General features: G+C 41.9%; 1 protein-coding gene across 2 annotated transcripts in view; it reads left to right on the top strand.

The window, feature by feature from the left end:
• The first annotated feature begins 1,546 nt into the window (after positions 1 to 1,546).
• CD247 (CD247 molecule) overlaps positions 1,547 to 21,285 on the top strand; it is a 39,584-nt gene continuing 19,845 nt past the window's right edge. For both annotated transcript variants that reach the window (XM_032680958.1, XM_032680960.1), the window contains exon 1: positions 1,547 to 1,632. The gene's annotated coding sequence lies outside the window, so the exon portion shown is untranslated. The remainder of the gene's footprint in view (positions 1,633 to 21,285) is intronic.

A 21,285-nucleotide genomic window follows, 5' to 3' on the forward strand; every position in this document is an offset into this window, starting at 1 on the left:
CAAGCTCAATGCAGTCTGCTGAGAGTATATGTTTCTTTGTCCCTAGCAAATTAGGAATAATTTTATTGAATATAGCACAACGTTGTCCATTTTCTTTATACAGAAGTTTTGCAAGAGATCTTAGAGTAATTTTTTTTTTTTAAGGTGACTACTTCCCAGATAACTAACAATGCCATCTTGATGTCTGTCTAAATGTCTGGTGAAGGCTGTTTGTATCTTTACAGTTATGATTCACTCCCAAAGTTTGGAAAGAACTACAGATCTTCAAGAGTTTTGCTTTTTCTTTCCAAGATGGTTTGCCTGAAAGATAATGAAATATTCAAAGCTATGCAAACCGAGGTCATTACTTGACTTTTTTCATGAGTCATTACTTGACTTTTTTCCATCTCCAAAATGGGATTCATTTTGATCCCATCTCCAAGTGTTTCTCCTTGACTAAAATGCTGAAAAAACAAAATTCTCTCACAAAATTACTTCTCTCTAGAAGCAGCAGCTTTAATTTACCTTGCTTTGAATTGTCTTTTAAATTTCAGATGTCACTAGTATTACCGTGAACTAGGCAGAACCACAATTTTCCATCTCCTGTCTATTCATGCAGCTAAAATAATCTCTTTTTTTTCTAATAACTCAGGTGTTATTTTATTACTTCACTCAAACCCCAGCAGCACTATAATGCAATTGTTGCTCCTGTTAGCTACATCTCTTCTGACAGAAAAGCAGCAGTGCTAATTTTCAGGCTTGAGACATTTTTTTTTTCTTCTTCTTCTTTTTATAACTGTCTTAAAGAAGTTACAGATATGAGCCTTCAGCCCTATCTTATTGTAACATCTTTTCCAGGGTGTTTTTATCTGATTTTATCTTTTTCAGCTGCAAAGAAGTAGCTAACAGGTTTGCCCCCTTTCTCTCTCACTCCTCTTTTTACGTCTATCAAATGTCTATTTGTTAGACGTGATGGCTTTAGCAGAACGAGCATCAGGTTTAAAATAGAGCTTGAAGGCAAGCAAAGTTCTGCAAAGCTTTGGGAATATTTTAATTCTTCCAAGGGGGAAGATATTTTAATTCTTCCCTTGCTTTCCTCTGGGAAATACTCGAAAAAATACTCAAAGTATTTCTGTGAGACACCAAACAGTCTGTGAGCAATTAGTGTTCTGCATTTTGGGAAGAAGGAAACCTCAGTTTAGCTCCTTATTCTGTCTGATTTGGAGCAGGAGCTTGAATGGGACTTACACCTGCTAAGCCATGGGAGAGACACTTGCTGATTTTGGCGAGAAATTCCAATAGAGTCTAGAAAGATTCCCTAGCAAATGGGTCATCAGAATTTGTTCTGGGAAATGTTCCTGATGAACTTGACAAACCTATGCAAAAAAATAAAAAAAAAAAATAAAAAAAATCTCAATTTCAGCTGTAGTATTTTAGAGTCATTCTAATCCTTTGCAGTGGATTAATGGAGTATGTGTACCTAAGAGTTTCCCCATCCACCCTTGCAAAAACTGTTGTGTTCCCTTTAGCAGCAACTGTATTTCAGCATGACCAGAATCCCTAAGCAGGTTTCTGTGTTTGAGGCTCTCTGCAAAATGGGGCATAGAGGTGGTGCTGTTCTCTTATACGTGGATATATAAAAATAACATTCATGTGAGCACTGGTAAAATATGCTTATATATGGATGATTTCTGCCACTTCTGAAACCCCATGTAATTATACAGGTCTGGAAGATTTAGAAGAAGGTCCTGGGCTACTAAATCTTAAAGATATGCAGGGAACTGAGGGAGTCAGCAACACGAAATGCGATCAGCAGAGGCAATCTGAGAAAGCCCAGCACATGTGCTGACCTTTCCTGAACAGAAGGATTATCTGGAGCCAGAAAGGAGGGCTTCGGGTGCTCAGAAAGATTTGGCACATGGCATCACCTCTAAATGTGCTGTAACTGTAACGTGGGGATGGCAATCACTTTCTGTGGAACCTTCCCCTTCTGATTAGGTCACGTCAGTGTTTTATTTATTTAAACATAGCCAATTGAAAACTAATTTAGCTGTCTTGCTTAGGCAGCTGCCCAGCGATGCCAGCAGGAGTTTTACCTCAGATGAACTGCTCGAGCATTCACCAAGCTGCTCAGCCAGATTTTTGCAGCTCTCACGAAGATCTCTGATGAAGGAAAGGCGCCGTTATCAGATGGTTGAAAACCAATTTAGTGATGGTTTCGTGAGCCGCTGCCACCCCCATAAAGGCTGCAGCGTACACAAACATTTTGGAAAGGAGAGAGTTTCTCATTCTGTGCCCTCGGGTTCAGTGGGGTCTTTCACCTCTTTTGAAGCTTCAGGGTCATACTGTAATAAAAACATGGCAGTGCTCAGCTTCATCCATAGTTAGAAGGCATCTTATACCCAAGGAAATGGGTGTCTATAAGCAGTTATATTATCTAGCTTTTATTTGTCAAATTGCTTGTATAGACGATTTTACGAAATAGTTTTAATGAGATCTGCAGTTAAATAATGTGTAATTCCTACAGAAGTCTTGTTTTGAGGTTTTCATCTTTGTTTAACTCCCCATTATCTTGTTTTGTTGTAGTTCTGATTATTTTTAAAGCATCTCCTGGTGCTTTTTAATCTATCTGATTAGGAAGATTGCTATTAAGATACTAAGAAAAATCAATATGAGTCGAATGTAACATTTTTAAATTGGGCAGTTTGAACTTTGGGGTCTTTTCTGAAGGATTTGTAGATAATTCTCACAATTCCAATCATCCTCAGTGCTCTGCAAAGTCTTTCTCCCCTTAGTGAAACAGTGCTGGTTTTTAGATAATGGAAGAAAATGGAAAAATGGGGTTGCAGGTTTTGTGCTTTTACTTGTGGCTGATTTGCTGTGCAATCTTTAGAAATCCACTGGAATGTTCCTAGTCTTTCCAATAAACCAGTACCCAAGTTTAATCAAGATGGGCCACTCTCTTGGCTTTTCTGGTTAACTGTACATTACTTATCAGGTTGTTAATACACAAATAACACTTAGTGTTGATACATGGACTATATCCTATTTCAGTATTAACCAACACACAGGTTTATTTGCCTCTTTCATGACGGTGTTTTGAAAACTGTGGTCTATCGAGTATCCTTTAGATCCTCCAACACAATATATTTTATAGATAGGAAATTAAATAGGAAGTTTATACATGGGAAATTAAAATGATGCCTGCATCTAATTTGCTGCTACATGCACACATAAAGTGACTCTTGGTGCTCACAGACAGCCTTTACTTGCCTTGGGGCTGTGGTCAACCTTTTCCCTTCCCGCTCTTCAAAAAGCCTTTATCATTCAAGATCCAATTGAACTGATGAGAGAAACAAAAAAGATCAGTTATGGACATGCTGTTAGTCTTCCTGAAGTTGGGAGAGTCAAAACTAGTGTCCTGTGCAGACTGTGTGTTATTTCATGCATAAAAAGCATCTTGAGCTCTTTAGAAAGCGTGCTCAAGAGGTGAAGAACATTCACTGCACTCCACACACACACTGTCACTGTTCTGGCCAGCACGGCTCTGAACGTGATGGTGCTTTACCTGATTGGCCTCCAAGTGTTATTGTTCAGACACAGCCATCCCGGGATCCCCAAAATATTTAAGCAGTGATTCCAGCTCCCTTTTACTCCTCCAGGAACACATAACGCTGAGACCCGATGATTGCAATGCCTAAATATCTAATTTAGACTAATTAAAATGAGATGTTTTAATGGAAGCAGCTGCTGGTATTTTCAGCAGGTGTTGGAAGTGTCGGTCTGCCTGTCACTGCTTTTCTCACGGGCGGCTCCTGAGCAATAACTGTGAACCAGGCACCAGGCAAGGGCCGCCCCTGGGGATGGGCTGCAGCTGATTTGCACGGTGTCAGTGGCCTCTGCTGCCTCGGGCACAGAGCACCTTGGTCCTGAACTGCCCGGTCTTTGCCTGCTGAGAAGTGAATTTGCTGAAGGGGAGCTACAGTTGTGCAGAGAGAGCTCTTGTTCCCTGTGTTTTGGCTTATGCAAGGTAATACCTGTCATGGGGTTTGGAAAACGCTCCGTGTGTGGCTCTTCCCTATTGTCTGTGTCAGAGGGGCGTGATCTTGTTTGAAAGCTACTTCAGATTTATTTGTTTTCCCCCAGAGCCTTTCAGTCTTGGGGGTCTTAAACTGAGAAGGAAAAGTGTGAAGTATTTGGTAATAGAGCCCTTAACTCAAGTGGCACTTAATGAACGGAGTTTACATATAATTATTCAAAACATTGTCTCTCCAACATCTGTATGTTGGGTGTAAAAGAGCACCCACTTGAGTATTGATGCAAGGGACTGGAGAGGTGATGATTGCTGTCTTAAATGCACTGAGGGAGAGAAGATGAAAATAAGAACACTTGTTATTAAAAAAAAAAAGCTGTGAACTGTTTTCTGAATTACTTCAGGAGGATCAAATGGGTTATTTTTCGGGCAAAGGGGACAGAAAACAAATTCTTATTTGGGAGCAGTCTGAGTTCATGGAATGGACTTTTTCAGGTGGTTGGCTGTAGGAGCAAAAGCTTGCCAGGGAGAGCTTCCTCAGTCCTTGGTTCTAATTTACACCTTTGGGAGGTGCACAGCAAGAACAGCAATGTTTGATCAACCCCATTACAGACGCATCTGTGCTGTCTCAGTTAATGGCTGGATACAGACACAGCTGCTCCTGGCACTGCACAAATGGATGTGTGGAGAGCGGGATAAAAATGCCTGCACGTGTATTATGAGCAGATCTGTGCAAAACCATGAAGTTCACATGTGCTGTTTGGTATATCAGCGTGAAAATGTGTTTTGCCTTCATTGCTGAAGGTGTTTTTAAGTGTAGATTTCATAAGGATTGAAGATGGTCTTTAATGTTTATTTGCCACAGTCCACATACGTTTTAAAATTGCAAAATCTATTGATCATCTTTCACTTTTTACCAGATAAACAGCGGTTTTCTGTGGCTAAGTGAAGTTCTAGTATCAGATACACGCAACCCAAGGTGGAGAGAATAATGTTTTCTCAGCAGGTGGCAGGAATAATGGAATATTTCTTTTTTTTAAGCTTGACATTACTATTTCAAAGGCAGTAAGGGCTATTGCTGATGGGATCTCCTCTGTTTCTGTCCTACTTCTTCCCTTGCTGAGTCTTACCTGGATTTTGTCTTTTATAAGCAAACAGTGTGGGTATACCTTTCTAGCTGTTTACTTCCCCACCAGTGGCACATCTGAGATTTATTATCATTTCTGTAATAGTAAATGGTTTGAAAATGCAAGTAGGAATTGGGAAATCCAGAAATGTGAATTTATAAATACGTTTTCAGGTTTCATTCTGTTTATCTTTTTCTGACCATATTAGGTGTATATCCCTGAATATTCTACTCACACATATGTTTCCAACATAAAAAAAGGACGTTGTCTGTGTGTGCCTGTCACCTTTTAAAATTACATTATTGGAAGTTAAGGACTAGCACGTTTCCTGCCTTTAAAATATTGAATTTGTTGAATAACAAGAGCCCGTTAAGAGAAACACCTCTGATATTGTCTGAGAGAAGTGTAATTTCCCTGCTGTAAGAAAGCTCTGGTTAAAACTGCTGATGCTTCAAGAGAGTTTTAAACTGAGTGGAGAAAGGAATAGTACAGATCCTTTTAATGGAATTGTGAGATACAAGTGGTTTTTTTCCCCCCCTGTGTATACCTTTCATACACAGGCTCTCCGAACCATCAGTGATGTGGGAAGAGCAATGGCAGTTGCAACTTAGTTTAAAGAAAGGGCTTTTCAGCAGCATTCTTGCTTGGATCCATCAAACAACAATAATAGACATGAATATGTTTAATTTCTGAATTTTTGTTGACAACATTTTTAGCCAGCTTTCAAATATGAACATAATTCAGTTCTGTGACACGTGGGTTCTAAAATTTACATCAAGCCCCAGTTTTCTGAATCATAACAAGTCTGAAGTCTCTGGCATAGCAATAACTGCCTCTGCAGCTACCATTGAATTCAGACAGCTTGCCTGTTGAATTCAAAATTAAAAAAAAAAGCCATAAACTTTTATTTACATACTACTTCAATAAAATGTCTGAATTCATGACAGAAGATATCCAGACAGCTGATCACAGCCATGGCAGTTCTGTCAACGCCAGAAAGGTCTTGCTGAGTTGGTCTCTTAGAGGAGAAAGAAGTCAGGACAGGGAACCATTCAACCAGTACCATAATGTAAGTGGCTGTGTAAGAGTGAGACACACTGGACTGCAGGGAGGAGGCAGGTCTAAGTCTTTGTGCCATTTGATAAGGGGAGAGTAGGGCTGATGCTCTGCTGTAAGGAAATACACCTTTGGTGTGTCTTTTTTGACCAGAAGAGCCTGTTCACATTGCTTATCCCAAGGTGTAGGTCATTGCCACATTGTCCCTCTTCTCCAAGTGAACCACTGCTGGTGGTACAGAATCATGGAAGGACAGAGGCCCCAGTGTGTGAGATGTTGCCTTCATACCCAGCCTCATATATCAAAAACTAGGTGTGTGAGTGCTGGAATTAGCCTGGTTGGCTACACTGGATCTCTGGCCATTATTAGCACCTCAGCAGGTACCAGTGTTGCAGTATGAATGGAAAATCTAGAAGTACTGCTGTAGATGGACTGTTTTGTGAAAGCAGACAGAAGGAAGTTGTGGTGCAAATTAGTCAAGCTATGCTGTAAAATTAGCTCTTTGATAGTTGACATTACAGTGAGACCAACACATTTTGGTCTTGCAATGCAGACAGGGCTGTGATTCGTGTCTTTACCTTGTCCCTGGATTATGTGATAGCCTTTGGTGCTGGCTGGGTTGTAATGTGATTTGGGAATGTGGCTTGACAGCATCTACACCTCAGAATAAGCAGCGTTCCTAGCACAGTTCAGCAATTTTTGTCTCATGAGTACTTATCCTCCCCCAGTGAAGAATTTTTAAGATTTTTTTTTTAATGAATCAGCACTTGCTACTAATCTCATTGCTTTCATTAATCTAATGATTTCTTAGAAATTGAAAGTACTTCATAACCACTAGTAGATCTTTACACTACTCTCCTGAAGTAATATGTTCTTGTAATTTTTATTCTAATGGGGTAAATCAAAACACAGAGTGGTTAATTGCCTTTCAGAAGGTCTCTGTCAAAGTCAGCAATAGAACTCCCAATTGCTTTATCCATTAACTAAAATACATTTCCATGTCTGAATTCATGAGGTACTAATAGAACAGAAGACTGGACTAGAGAGGGCAAGAAACTGTGCAAAAGTATATTTCAGGACCCACATTTATGAGCTTTCAGCTAAAGCAAGGGGAAGCCATTTCATGTTGCTATTTGTGAATAAAAACTCCTATGTAGATAGAAACTCGTAGTAAGATAAGGAAAGTATCTCCACACAAACTGTTGCAGCAAGAATGAAAGACTGGAAGATAAATGTGGTGCTGAAGCATGTGGTAGATGAGTTGTAAGATATTCTACACACCTTTGCAACCACGAAATTAAAAGAAATGTAAAAATCATCAGCCAAAACAAAACCTGATTGACAGCAAATAAGTGCCATGTCCAGCATGTGAAGGCCCAGACATAGCATTATGGCACAGGATATGGTTAAAACCCATCTGGGGACTCATCACAGGATCCTGGGAATGCTGAAAGGTTACTAAACAGCAGAGTCCAAAAGGATACATGTAAAGAAGATAAGGAGTGAATATGTCAGGTAGCATTTAGGTTAAAAGAGAAAGGGCATCAGAAAGGGAAGTCCCAAGTGATATTAGACACAGGGTTTGAGACTGGTTGTTAAGATGATAACACCCTTCTGTGATACCATTCTTGTTACTGGGAATGCTAAAGATGTGCTGGAAACCACAAGACTAAGGCAGGAGTATTCCCCTTAAGCAACCATCTGTTGGATGGAAATGGTGAAGTTGCCTTTACCTTGAAAGAGCTGGACACCAACAGCTCACATTAGAAGGGGGTCAAGATGAATATACCCACTAAAAAACCTGCCATGACTGTGGTGTTCTGTAGCAAACTGACAGAAGGCTGTTCTGGCCAGAAGGGAAATCTTCTTGCTTTGGGTCTTGTTTTTCTCTTGAAAAGGCAATACTGCAACTGTATCTCTTGAATTAAAGGCTTCAGTGGAGAAAGTGTACCAGTCCACCTTCTTGATTTGTTTCTTATTTGTGGCAACACTTTTAATAGAGAAGTGCATTCTCTTTTAATGTCAAGCAAAAAACATATGAAAAGCAGTCATAAGGATTCCTATGAGACTGGATAATGTGGATGCATCAACCCAGATGTCTTAGGATTACTGCTGGGTAGCAAAACCTCAGCTGGGCTGCTACTGGTCTTAGCAAAGCAGCAGGATGATGAACCTTTGACTGCCTCAAAATAATGGCATCAGTAACTGGAAAGGTATGTAAATTTAAAACAGCAGGGGTTTTCCAAGGTGTTGAAAAGGAATGGGGACGGTGGGTGGCAGAGGAGCCACCATAAATTTTCTCCAGGTACAGAGGCTGAAAATGTTTTGAATTCTTCCCCTTAAGACTTGCCACGACAAGTTAATGGCAAGAACCAGAGGGGCTTTCAGGAAAGCTGTGTGTGGGTGTAGAAAATGAAAATATGGTATGGCCACACTTTTCAAATTCATACCGTGAATAAGTTCAATGATGTCTTGGGGTCTGAGGTTGTGATATTAATTTTCCTCTTATACAGGAAAACCACGGTGCCTCTCACATTGCTGGTTGTCATATGATGCTGTCACACACCTTTCCCACTTGTGGTGGTTTTGGGTCCAGGACTGTCACTGATCTGCCACATGAACCTCAGGTGGCCATTGCCTCTTTCTGGGCCTGTGCCCTTTACCAGCCTTAGTTATTACTCGTTTACTTGGATTCTGGTTGTGTTGCACCTCATACAGTGCAGGAGTTAATGCACTAATTGAAAATAGGATTAAACAGAAACACGAGTCTCTACAGGACTGAGGTACGTGCAGCCTTTGGAGGACAACTGCTGTATTTGAGCAGGTACACGTGTAACACCATAAACAGGATCATCTAAAACTGTGATGATTGATGGCCAGACCCTCAAGACTATTAAATGATTTACAATAGCAATCAAGCCTTGCTGTTATCATTTTATGGGCACTGAACACTCATCAGTGAGCAAAACACAACCCTTATAGTAAAGCAGGTTGCTATTGAGAGTTTCATGTGAAGGTCAACTGGGCAGCTGAGCACCTCTGCTGAAAGCCTCTGGGTAATTTAAAGCCAGAGAGCTCAATATGTTTGTGGGTCTGGTTTGGGTTTTTGTTTAAAATCTTCTGTCTGTCTCCAGAGACAGCTGCATCTTCTTGCAAAAGCATCTTACAAACTACGTCTCCTGCACAGCTGACTTGTTCAGGGCCAGAGAGGAGCTTTGACACTGAGTCTGACTCCTTTTGTTTTCAATGGTTTTTTGCGCGCTGCCTCCAAAACGCAGAAGTTTCAGGCTGCTTTCCCCTCAACTCAGCAGAAAATGTTAGCACTGCTGATCTCTGTGACAGAGCAACGGGTGACAAACTGCCTTGTCATTTCAATCAAAGCCACCCACACTTGTCATTAGATTTATCCAGGGTTAAACTGTTCATTACGCACCAGCCCGGGCTGCCAGGGGTGGCTGTTTTTCTTAATCTCTTGTCATAACTGTTGCAGGTTGGAGGAGGGAGTGGAAGCACCTGCTGGCTCGAGTGACAGCTTTATTCTGGGAGCTGCAGACTCAGCTGAAAGGAAAAACAAGTGGGGACACGAATTACTGGGTCTGCAGCTCACAGGGATAATGCATTTTGTGGAATTAAGAGTTTGTTTAAATGAAGTTATACAGCAGTTCTCATCTCCTCCTGCTTCCTAACTATCCTAATTTTGGACACGGTTTTCTGTTTTCCTCTTGTATCCTTCTCTCACATGAAACTGCTTTTTAGCATTGTTACGGGTTTTTTGGGCTTCTTTTTTGTTAAGAGTCTTTGGTGTTTTAATTGGAATATATTCAACAGAATTTGTTAACAGTTCTTATGCCAGTTTTTTGTCAAAAAATGCAAATATATGAGAATGGATGATGTGGACTCACAGCTAGTGTAATCTATTTCACATTTTACCAGCACAAATCCAAATACATTTAATTTTTATTTTTATTTCTGTTGTGTTATGTCTCAGTGTGCTAAGTGTCTCTGGATTATAAACTTATTTTTCTTCACTTTGTCCCTGTAGTGTTAGGCTGATACTGCTCAGTGGCTTATCTCCTGGAAGTGAGAATCTTGTTTTGAGTCTGACACTGACATGTTTTGCCTACCACTTACTACAGCTGAGTGGGAATAAACAGTATTTTTAAATTTTTCATTAAGTATCATGCTATTTGTGGTAAGAAACTCACCTGTACTTCTGGGGGACAGCTACTCCCTGAATAGCTAAGGGAGAGAAGAATAATTAGGTATGTATTTATTTTTATCCCAACCACTGGAAAGAAAGCATCCATACTTGACTTATTTTGAATAAATAAAGTAGATTTTTTTTTTTATGATAACATCAGGTGCATTAAACCTTTGGTTTAACTTTCATACTATGTTCAAGTACTAGGCATAGTTCACTTTTTTATAACTTAAACTACTTAAATTCTGGCAATACTGTCGACTGTTCTTTGCTACTAAATAACTTTGAATGACTCAAATATCCTAAGCAATTTTAATGACCCAAGCTTTACACCAATATAACCTATTACAGCATGTTTTCTTATTTCCTCCTGGTTTAGTTAACCCCATATTGATAAAACAAGCATTTAAAAAATATATAATTATATATTATCTTTATTTTACATCTCTTTTATATTCTCTTTAATATATAATTGGTATATAAAATATGCTGCATGCTAAAAATAGGTGTCTTCTAGTATTGCTGAGCCTTTCCAAGAGAATATATGGCATGTGTCTCAAAGCTGGGCTCTGGGGCAAGTCTTTGTGGTTATTGCCATTAAAATAAGGACTTCTTTTCACACAGAAAAGCAACATTAGGCATCTGACAGATTTCCCTCGGCGCTCTCAACAAAAGGGCTTCTGTCAGCAAAGTTTGTCTCTGTGTGTAGAAATGCAGCAAGTAGGCTGGGATAGTTTTCAGGGACTTCCTAAAATCTTTCTGTCAGATGCCTGGTTTGCTCAGGTCCTGGTGTGGAGTGACAGACAGAGGCAGGGAGGTTTTAGGGCTGCTCATTCCAGATGAACTGTCACACACCCGTGGGTACCTCAGCATCCTTGAGTCTGTGGCACGTCAGATGCAGCAAACACTTCAGGGGACAGGGCAAACCAGGGCTGGGGAATGCTGCTGCTGCAACAAAATGTGCCAAAAGTAGTCACTATGGGCCCTCCCTTCTGCCAAGGTAGAGCTCGTGTGAGGACTGTCAGGGAAGAAGCGAAGGACAGAGTAACTCTGAAGGGTTTATAGATTGTTTGTCGAGGAAATGGGAACAGAAGCCTCACACATGAGGGCAGGTGGGATAGCTCCAAGATACAGTGGGTGTCATCAGACACCCATTAAACTGTTTACAAGGTAGCAGCAGGTGAACCTTTTGGCCTGATGCTGTGAGGGACACGGACCTGGACCTTCCACCGGGATGAATGAGAGCAGTGAGACCTCAATGGCTGTGCAGAATGAGGCCTTATGCTGTTATGTGGGATTATGTGGTTGCTGATGTCCTGTTTGGAATTTGACTGTAATTTATTGCTGGATGATTTAAAACTGGAAAGCTTCTCTGTAAGATGTATGTGGAGGGTAAGATTAAAAGAAGGGGAGGAGAGAATGAGGCAAATATTCTGTAAAGGTTAAACTACTTGCAGAGACAGCCAAGGTGGGAATAAAAGGGAAAGCAGCACAAGGTAAGCAGCAAAGCACGGGGTTAAGGAGAGAATTGTAGATATGATGGCCCAGTGACTTACCTTTGTGTTGTCCTCTTCATGTCAGAAATGATGCTGGGAAGCCAAGCTGTGGTTCAGAGGCAAAATGCAATTCAAACACTGCTTTGAGAGTGACCTCTAAGGCAAAGGTAGAAATGACCTTCCTAAAGTTTTCCTTACATAGATGAGGAAGAGCACAGAATCCCAGAGAGAGGTTTGGATTCATCTCATGAGGATTGTGGTGGTTGAATGTCCACAGCAGGAAGCTGGGATAGCAGTACCTCCCTTGCAGGGAAGTACATAGGTTTGGATAGACATCTGTTTTGCCCTTCTGAACTGTCCATACCAGAGTTTGTTTTTAAAACTTTGTGGACTCAGATATTTCAGTTACTTATGAATTGTTTGTATGTCAGTAATCCTTACCATCCCTCACTGACTGCTAAAATTGGGTTTGAACCATTGTAGGGTCAGTTCTGTTCATGGCAGAAGAATGGTGAATGTGCTGCTAACACTTCAGGAACAGAAAAAGCAGGATCAATTATAAATCTGTTCACCTTGTGCCTCGGTGGGCTGGGCTTCAGGGTAAATTCTGTGGGAAAGACACGAGAGAGGACTATGGAAAGATAAAATGCAAAGCAGCTTTACCGAAGATTATGAGGATAACTAAACTGATTACCCTGTAAAGCATTATTAATTATCTCCACATAGGAATGGGTGGTGGATTCATCTGGATTGTTTTCCATGGTGCTGCATGGAACAGAGAGGAGGGAGGAATTGTGCCTATTGAAGTACAGGTCTTGTGAAGAGCCTAGTGGCTCACAAGAAAGTGTCAGTAGGACGTGCAGGTGAAAATTTGGGTCTGAAGAGATGATTGGTGAGGATCTCCAAGAGCCAAAATGGGTATTACTATTTAATATTATAGCTAATAGCAGTGGCAGAAAAAGTAGGAGTGTGTGAATAAAATTTACTGATGACACAAGGTAGGAATGTGCCTTCAACACAAGCAGACTGCAACATCAGACAGATTTTTGTGGACTGGTTACAGTACAGAGAGGATAGACATTCTGTGGGAATTTATAATGAATTTCTACCCACACTAGTTGGGCACACAGAGAAGGAGAAGGATTACTGTGTTGACTTTTTGTGGTACCAAAACTAGAAGTGAGACAAGCCTTGTGAAGAGCGGTTCCGGGATGTTTTGAAAGCTGTATGTGTCATAAACCGGAATAAAATTTATGTCACTGGGTAAACATTGGTAAGAACAAGTTTTGTATTTTGTTTTGATCACCCAAGTACAAAAAGAAATAATTCAAGTGGAACAGGTGTGGGCAGTAGCTGCTAGAAGGATTAGGGAAATGGACCTGTGGGCCTTGGCTTGCCTGGCCCCCAGCAGAACGTTGCTGCCCTTTCTGCAACAAGTGCTTTTGTAAAGGCAGAAGAGAAAGGTTAAAGCCTCTGAGAGCCTGGAGGACCAAGGCCATGCAGCAGATGAAGGTCAAGGGTGGTGATGGACAGCTGGTACCAGCTCTAATGGTGTTTAAATTCACTGACTGCTTTGTGAACTGACATAATTTTTAAACTTTATCCGAATTGAATGCAAGTGTTGCAGTGCTTTGTATCCTTAGCTACCTTTTACTCAGTAACAAGATTAGATTGTTGTAACTCAGATATATCAGGAATCTCATGCTCGCTGCTTGAATGTGCTGCCTCCTGCCTTGGTAAACAAGAGGAGATGGCTGTTTGCTTTTTAAAACAAAAACAGGAAAGTGTGCTCTGTTGTTTTCCCCCCTTTAAATCTATTGCCAGTTTAACCTGGATTTCTGAGGCCCCACTCAGTGTTTCCACTAGTGACTTTTACTGGATATATCAAGCATTCATTTGCCTTCAATGTGTTTTAATGCATATCAAAAGAAACTCATCGATAGCATCAAATATGAAATACTTAAGTGTCTTTAACACACGAACATTGGATCCTGTTCCTTGAGCGCACTGTGAAATTCAGAGGGAGCAGGGTAAGAACTTTAGCCTAAACCAATATATGTGATTTTTTTTCTGTATTTCTTTTCAGTGCTAAAAGCATGATAAGTTGTGAGGAAAACGTGGCTCTTGGAAGGAAGGTGATAGCTTGGCTTTGTGTCAGGGTGCCCGAGATGGACAGTTCTGTAACAAACAGAACTGGCAAATACATTTTGCAGGACTCAGTTTAGTTATGCAGATAGAGAGGCAGGGATTAATGTCAATATGTCATATTTCCCTCAAGTATCCTGGCTTCTGTTTTTGTTTACTTTTGAGTTCAATTTAATTATTTGTATAACCCTGAGTTGGTTTTTTTTTTAAGCATGTAAGGTTGGCAGTTCAGTGGCTCTGCTGCTTCCACCACATCCTATCTAAGTTTGCTTGGACCTTGTCCACAGCCTGCTTGCCTCCACAATTTTTGTCTGCCCTTCTGCAGCAGGCACATGAGCCCCTGGCTGTGTATGTAGCCTTGGGATCTGCTGAATGCTTATTAATGGTCACCCGTGCTGTTGTCGTCCTCCTTGCACCCCGTGGTATTTGATCTGAAACTTGCTGATGCGCTGCAGAGATTTTCTGTGGTGGGAAGGGCAGGGCTGAGGTGGAAGAAGGTCTCGGTACAAGGGCTGTTCTGTGAACTCCTCCGAGTGTTGAAGCCCTGCCAGGCTGTGACTCTGGGGCACTGGAACTTACGTGGCTGCACCGAAAACAAGCCCCAGAAAACCCCACGTAGAGCCAGAAAGACGGTGACTTCTGTGAACTCGCGTGAGCCCCGCGGGGTCCCTGCCTCTTGTCGTTAACAGCCCCAGGCAGCTGAACTGGGGCCTTGCCAGGCAGCCCTGAGCCACAGAAAACTCAGCTCTGACTTTGCAGTGAACCAGCTGGGTTGAAGTCTGCAGTCTGGTGGGCCTCTCCCACTCGCCCTTTCGAGTACAGGCTGAGGACAGGGGTCTGGGAAATAGAGAAGAAGGGGAAATATATCCCAGAGAAGGTCCTGGTGGACTAATCCAGAGAAATTTTTAAAAAATTGGGGTTTTTGCCACTCAGCTGTTGGATTTTCTCCATCTGAAACTGCATAGGCTAAATTTAAAATTCAGGATGCGACAAAGTTTCACACATAACTGTAGCAAATTAAACTGAACAATGCTGATCTTTTAGTACCAACATAGCAAAGAGATGCTATTGAATCATATCAGAACTTAGATCCCAAAATAGAGAAACTTAAAAATTCTTTTCTGGAGTCAACTGGAAATCTTTCATCTGTTTTCTTTTTTTTTTCCCCCAAGAGTTTTCTTGTAACAACCAGAAGGTTCTTTGATTCAGAAAAGGCGTATTGCTTGATATTTTAAAAAGAGACTTCATGAGAATTAAAAGTGAAACACTACATGAAAGTGAACATGGGTTTACTTCTCCTTCTGATATTTCAGAAAACTAAACCAAAAATTATAACACAAAAAATATTTAAGTTTTAGTTTTTCAGAAAGGAAACGCCTCTAAATCGTAATCTCCTCCAAACAGATGCTCTGAGCTGTTGTGCTCTATGAGCTTTTAAGTAAAGACAGAGCCTTCCCTTTCCTTTAACAACTTGATGGATGCAAGTCAGCAGCATGAAGTATTAAAACTGTATTTTTGACACTTTTTGGTGCTGTAAGATCTTGTATCTTTAAAATAAAAACAACAGGAGTGTTAGCAATGAAAACATAGTTTTTATTTATAGCACATTGATAAATGTGACTTGAACTTTTTAGCATGCAAACTCAGCTAACAGTCTGGAGCATCTGAAGATATGAATTTCCATCCCTAGAGTGGCTTAGAGCACACACACCGATGCCTTCAAACTGCAGTGGGACAAAATAATTCAGCTTTTCACCTTTTTTGAGTGAGTTATCAGGTTCATTGAGAAGGAGGTTCAAGCAGACAATTATCCTACCAGCTTAAATTAAAGCCTTAGTTTGCTGCTTTGAGGAGGATGCAATCTGGGCCCTGGGCAGTTGCTTCTCCTTTAGCAGAGATAAACACATCTAGTGTGAAATTTAATCTGTTCTTATTTTTGCAAAGAAAAATGTGCTTGTGGTAACATGGTATAAATGCCATGTGCAACAGTAACGTGCTCACAGTTGAAGACTTTATGATCAGAAGAAAGTGGAGAAATAACGTGTAATTTTTTTTTAAATAACATTATTTAAAAGTCCTTTTTCTCTACTCTCGTTAACAAGTTAGTCCTTTTTATCACAAACATTAACAGGCCATACTAAATGTAGTTTATGTACTCTATCACCTTGTTTTCTGATGCCCTGTAACTACCTTTTGGTATCTGGGGCTCTGCTGTCTGCTATCTTCTGGCTGTCCTAATGCAGCATTTTGAAGGAGAGATGCAACATGCTCTGCCACCGAGACTTTGCTTTTGGCTTATTGATTAACTTCTTGGCTCCTGGGTTGTGGTGGCTGGGCTTTGGCCAGTACCCAGAATTTAGGAATGTTGTAAATAAACTCCCGGGGAAGGAAGCAAGCAGCACAACTCTCTGTAAAGCACCACACAAACTCTCTAATAACCTAAGACACCTCCTGCTGAGTTCATTTACTAACCCGGGTTTTTTAGCCTCTGAAGAACACATTCCTGATCTGCCATCAATTTCTCACCTGCCTCAAAGGTGATAATTTTTCTTCAAACCCTGACTGCTGGGGTTCATGTGATTGCCCATATCTCTAGGGGTTTTTCTTCAGAAAAACACGTGTACCCTTTTTTCATCCGCTCGATGACAGAAAAATGTGAAAGAGCGGATGGCAAAGATTCTGAGCAGAAAGAAAACAGGGGATGCTGCTCTCTCTGCCATGATCCTGGGGTGGGAATTAATGTAGTCTGCAGCATTTTTGATCACCCATGAAAACAGATGTCCCAGATAACAGATTGTTGAAACAGATACAGTGAATTAGACAGAGCTGGCACGTGGATGTGAGTACTAACAAGTGCGTGTTGTTTTAAATGTTAACGTTGTCCCTGATGTAGCTGAGTTGGCACTTCACGAGTGCTGGCAGAGCCTAGACTGTGTGTAAGAAAACACCACACTCTTACCCAGAAAATGACCTATTTTGGCCAGGGAGAACAGCTCTGTGTCCCTTTGTAAGCTGTACCCTCACTGTGTGCCTTGGTCATTAGCTGTTCCCTGACTACACTGACATGTTCAGGGATGCTTCCAGAGCTGGAAGCAGGGCTTGTTCAGTGACAGGGGTGTTTACCACTAGCAAGATCAGAACAGAAAATGCTGAACAGATGACATACTTTAATTTTCCACTGTTTTGTCTGTATTGCTTAGGTCTCTTCCTTTAAATACAGGAGTCAAATTATAAATGAATCTGCAGTTCCTCTCCACTCAAGTGGAAAATATGTTATTGTCTGTTTTTATGAATCCATTTAAAGCTGCTTACTCTTCAGTAGCTGCCTTCTGACTCTTTCTCTTGCTGTTATCCAGCTTTTTATTTCCCTTCCCCAAGCTCCTTCCACTCCCATCCTCCCAGACACTGATGGGAAAGGAGGGAAGGGTGACACAGCGGTGAAGTCAGGCTGCTTGGATGATGAAAACGGCTTCATGCTTGGGACAGGCACACATTTCCAGCCCAGCCCAGATGGGAAGGGACCCTGCAGAAGGAAACCCCCGGGGCTGGAAGCCCCCAGTGCTGAGACCCCTTTCAAAGGCGGTGCAGTGCCCGGCACCTGGTGAGAGGGGAGGCAGGGAGGCTCTCCTGCACCCGGGCAAAGCAGGGCAGGTGGCTGCCTCCATGGCTGAACCTCTCCTCCTTTCATGTTTTTTTTCCCCCCTGAGTGGAATTCGCTGGTGTTTCACGGGTGATTTGCTTGGCTGAGCATCCTCCCTGCTCTGCTCTGTCACCCACCAAGGCAGTGAGAAGAAATGGCTTGGGAGAGGGAAGGTGGATATATCTCTGTATACATATATGCATGGGTACACCACCACTCCCCCATACATATTGATATGATGTGTATATATGCACATACAGCCCTGGTAGGTGGTATTGCATGCATGTTTGTGTGGAAGGGAAAGACAGAGAGCGCGTTGCACCTGAGTGAGAGAAAATGGCAACGGGCGAACCAAAAAAGTTTGAGGTGCTCATTTCAACCGAGGTAACACTGATTCAGCCAAGTCCTGCAGCTCTGGAAGGTGGCATCCAAGTAGAACCCTGTTATATCCCTGTATTTCTTTCAGTGTATTTGTCACTGGCTTATCAATAGTCACTTCAGGAGCAGAATGCTCTGAGGCAACATCTATGCAAAATAACGGGAAAAAGGCAAACCCAGCGTTGTTGAATAGTAGATGTTCAGCAAAAGTTCAGTACAGATTTTTATTTTGATTTTTCCAACGCCACTACCAGTTTGGAATGAAGTGGTGTAGTCTTCTTGAACAAGCAGAAAACCTTCAAATACAAACATTTTGATGCCTTTGCGTTTCTGACTGCAGCTAATACCAGAAGTTCTAAAATGCTGCAGCTGTGTGAGCGGTGCTGTATTGTGTGTTTACCTGGAAGTTGTATTTCTTATGAGAAAGACATAGCCTAACTTCATATGACTTGAATTTAAACTTCTGGATGTTTATTCTGCCTTCTGAATGACAGAAGCTGTGTTTTGTTGCTTACTCATGGGAGCCAGTACAGTATATTCCAGAGAACACAAACAGGGCTTTTTTGCCCTTTGACATAGCAACTTGACTTATTTTTCCCTAAATCTATGAAGTCAATTATTCAGATTGAAACTTTCCAGTTGCTCATTATGAAGGAGTGGGAGTTGGCAAAAAATATTCAGAAAATTCATTCTGCTATTTGTGGCGCCTCTTACAAAAGAGAAGGAGAGAGAATTTGTGTATTAGTGGTTACTCTGCATGAATGTGAGTTTGTTGTTTCCCTCTGGCAATTTTGATTCTGGAGTGAAAGCTGCCTTCTGGAAAAATATCTGTATTTTGACTTATATAAATAATAGAAGAAAAAGATAGAAACAACCTTGCCACCTTCCCTTTCTGCCTTAGCCTGTCTGGCAGCGTTTGCACTCACGCTGCCCTGGCAGTGTAGCTCTGAGTCTGGCTCTACAACACAAGATCGTTTAGTGTTGTTTTTTTTTCCTCCAAGCTCCCAGGATGTGCTGAGGGCCAAATTTTTCACCTCCAGCAGCAGAGGTCCACAACATTCTATGCCGAGGCATTTGGTTCTCCCCGCTGAGCTCTCCAGGAATATCCCGTTCCGTGGATGAACGCAACCACTCCTGCAAAGACAGCCACGTCTTGAAAGCAAACAAACAACCCCTTGCCACCAACATCTGGCTTAAAAAGAAGTGCTGGTGTGTGAGAACGTGTCATACACGTATTGCCCTGAGGGTGTCAAAAGGGCTTTCTCTGGAGCCAGAAACATCAAAGGACCAGCAGTCCCTGCTCACGCTGTGTAGTGGGGTTGGCGCTGTGCCTGCTTGGCTGGCTGAAAACCCGTGCAGTCTTTCTCCAGGGTCTGACATCAAGCACTGGGACGCTGATCTCGGGTGTTACTGCTGCTTCTTGTGCCCGTGGGGTCGCCTGTCTGATTGTTCACTGTCTCTCTCAGGGCACTGCTTGCTTGCTCAGTCTCCCTAGGGTCCCAAGTTTGGGAAAAAGGATGCCTGTGACCCAGATTTAAGATGTCGCCCTGTTTTAGTCAAGTACTTCTTGGTTTTTTGCAGGTTTTTTTTTTTATTCCCTCCTGTAAAAAAAAAAAAAAAAAAAAAGAGAGAGAGAGGTTGAAGAGCCCTGAAATGATAAAGCTGTCTCCTACACTTACTTCATTTTGAGGTAAAACCTTCTATCTCAGTCAGAGCAGCTCTCAGCTGCTTTGAGCAAGTGCTTTCTCAGGCGCACCTGGTATTGCCTCTCTGAGCAGAGGAGAGTCTCAGATGTGTGTTTGCTGGGGCGGGTGTGTGGGGGGAGCAGATTTGTATCTGTCGAGGGGAAGCGAAATGTCTCGCTTTGAGGCTACGAAGGGGCTGGGGTGTGTGTGAGGGAGGGACCAGGAGCCTTGTTTTGTTGCTGCAGCTCAGGAGTGGAAGGACTCGATGGGCATGGATGGTGTGGTTGCTGTCAGACCAGCAACATGGGAACAGATCCGTGTAAAAAGTGTGTTCATTTCATAACCAGGTCTTGGAAATGCTGCAAGGTCTCCCGGAAATCGGTTGCTTTGAACAAGGAGAAAAAAAAAGGTGGAAGAAAAGGAATAGAAAAAAATAAACTCAGCCTTAGTGATCCAAGAGACAAGGAGGATGGAGATTTCTGGCAGAAGGAGCCAGCCTGTGTTGTGGCAATGGGGCACAGGTTGTGCAGTGCTGGCGGGGAGTAAGTGCAGGGAGCAGGTCCCTCCTCCGCTGACCCTGCGTCCTGCCCTTTGGCAGGAGAAACTAAACCAGAAAAATCACAGGTGATCTGCCAGGAAAGCAGCTCCCAAAATGGCCTGGCTGGCCTGAGACTGGTTTCATGCAGCATGCAGGGAAAGCTGCTCCCTGTGGGAAACGAGGGGGGGGGATTTTCTGAGGCTGCACCGGGATGCAGCAGCTGGATGTCAGAGCAGGAAAATACATTTGGTTTTCAGAGGGTATGGCATCGAACTCTGATTTGTATGGTCCACACCGAAACACAGATCTGGTCCCTCCTGATCAAAGCACAGCATATCTAGAATATAAAAGACAAGCATAAATCATGTAATATCAATAGTGTTGTACAATGTTTACAGAGAGAAGCACGTCGTTAACAAAACCTGACAAGAGGACAATTAGTGGTCAGGATGGAAAGCTGTAACACAGAATTGAGCCAGTCATGTAGGTGAAAGGAATGTGGTTTTTCTGTCTGCAAAGGATAATAAAGTAGTAATTCTCTACTTAACTATGGCTATAAAGCTATTATTGAAACCAACCTGGAGAGTGTCTAGTGTGCAATGCCCAGGGGAGCAGCAAGCATAAAAGTGTCCTTGGCTGATGTCGTGGCTCCATGTTTTCTGTTCCTCTCTGGACTATCCTGACCAGCACTGGGAATGGCACTAAACTGCAAGTTCAATCACTTTTTTGTGCTCAAAAGTCCTATTTTGTCTAACTTTTTACAGCACGGAATAATTTTTAAAATAGGACAAGCAGTGAACAGTCTGTAGATAACTATAGAAAATAATTTGATGACATCACTCTGTTTTCTATCATTTTTCACCATTAAGATTGTCTGCATAAAATGCACTTTCTTGGTCTTTTGACAAGAACTCAGGAAGTTTTGTGCATCAGTTGTCTGAGTAGGATCATTCTGATTTCAACACATGGTTATCACCTCAGTGCTATAGGTTTTGATTCCCATGCGA

The sequence above is a fragment of the Chiroxiphia lanceolata genome, chromosome 2, assembly GCF_009829145.1.
Source record: "Chiroxiphia lanceolata isolate bChiLan1 chromosome 2, bChiLan1.pri, whole genome shotgun sequence".
Taxonomy (NCBI): Eukaryota; Metazoa; Chordata; class Aves; order Passeriformes; family Pipridae; genus Chiroxiphia; species Chiroxiphia lanceolata.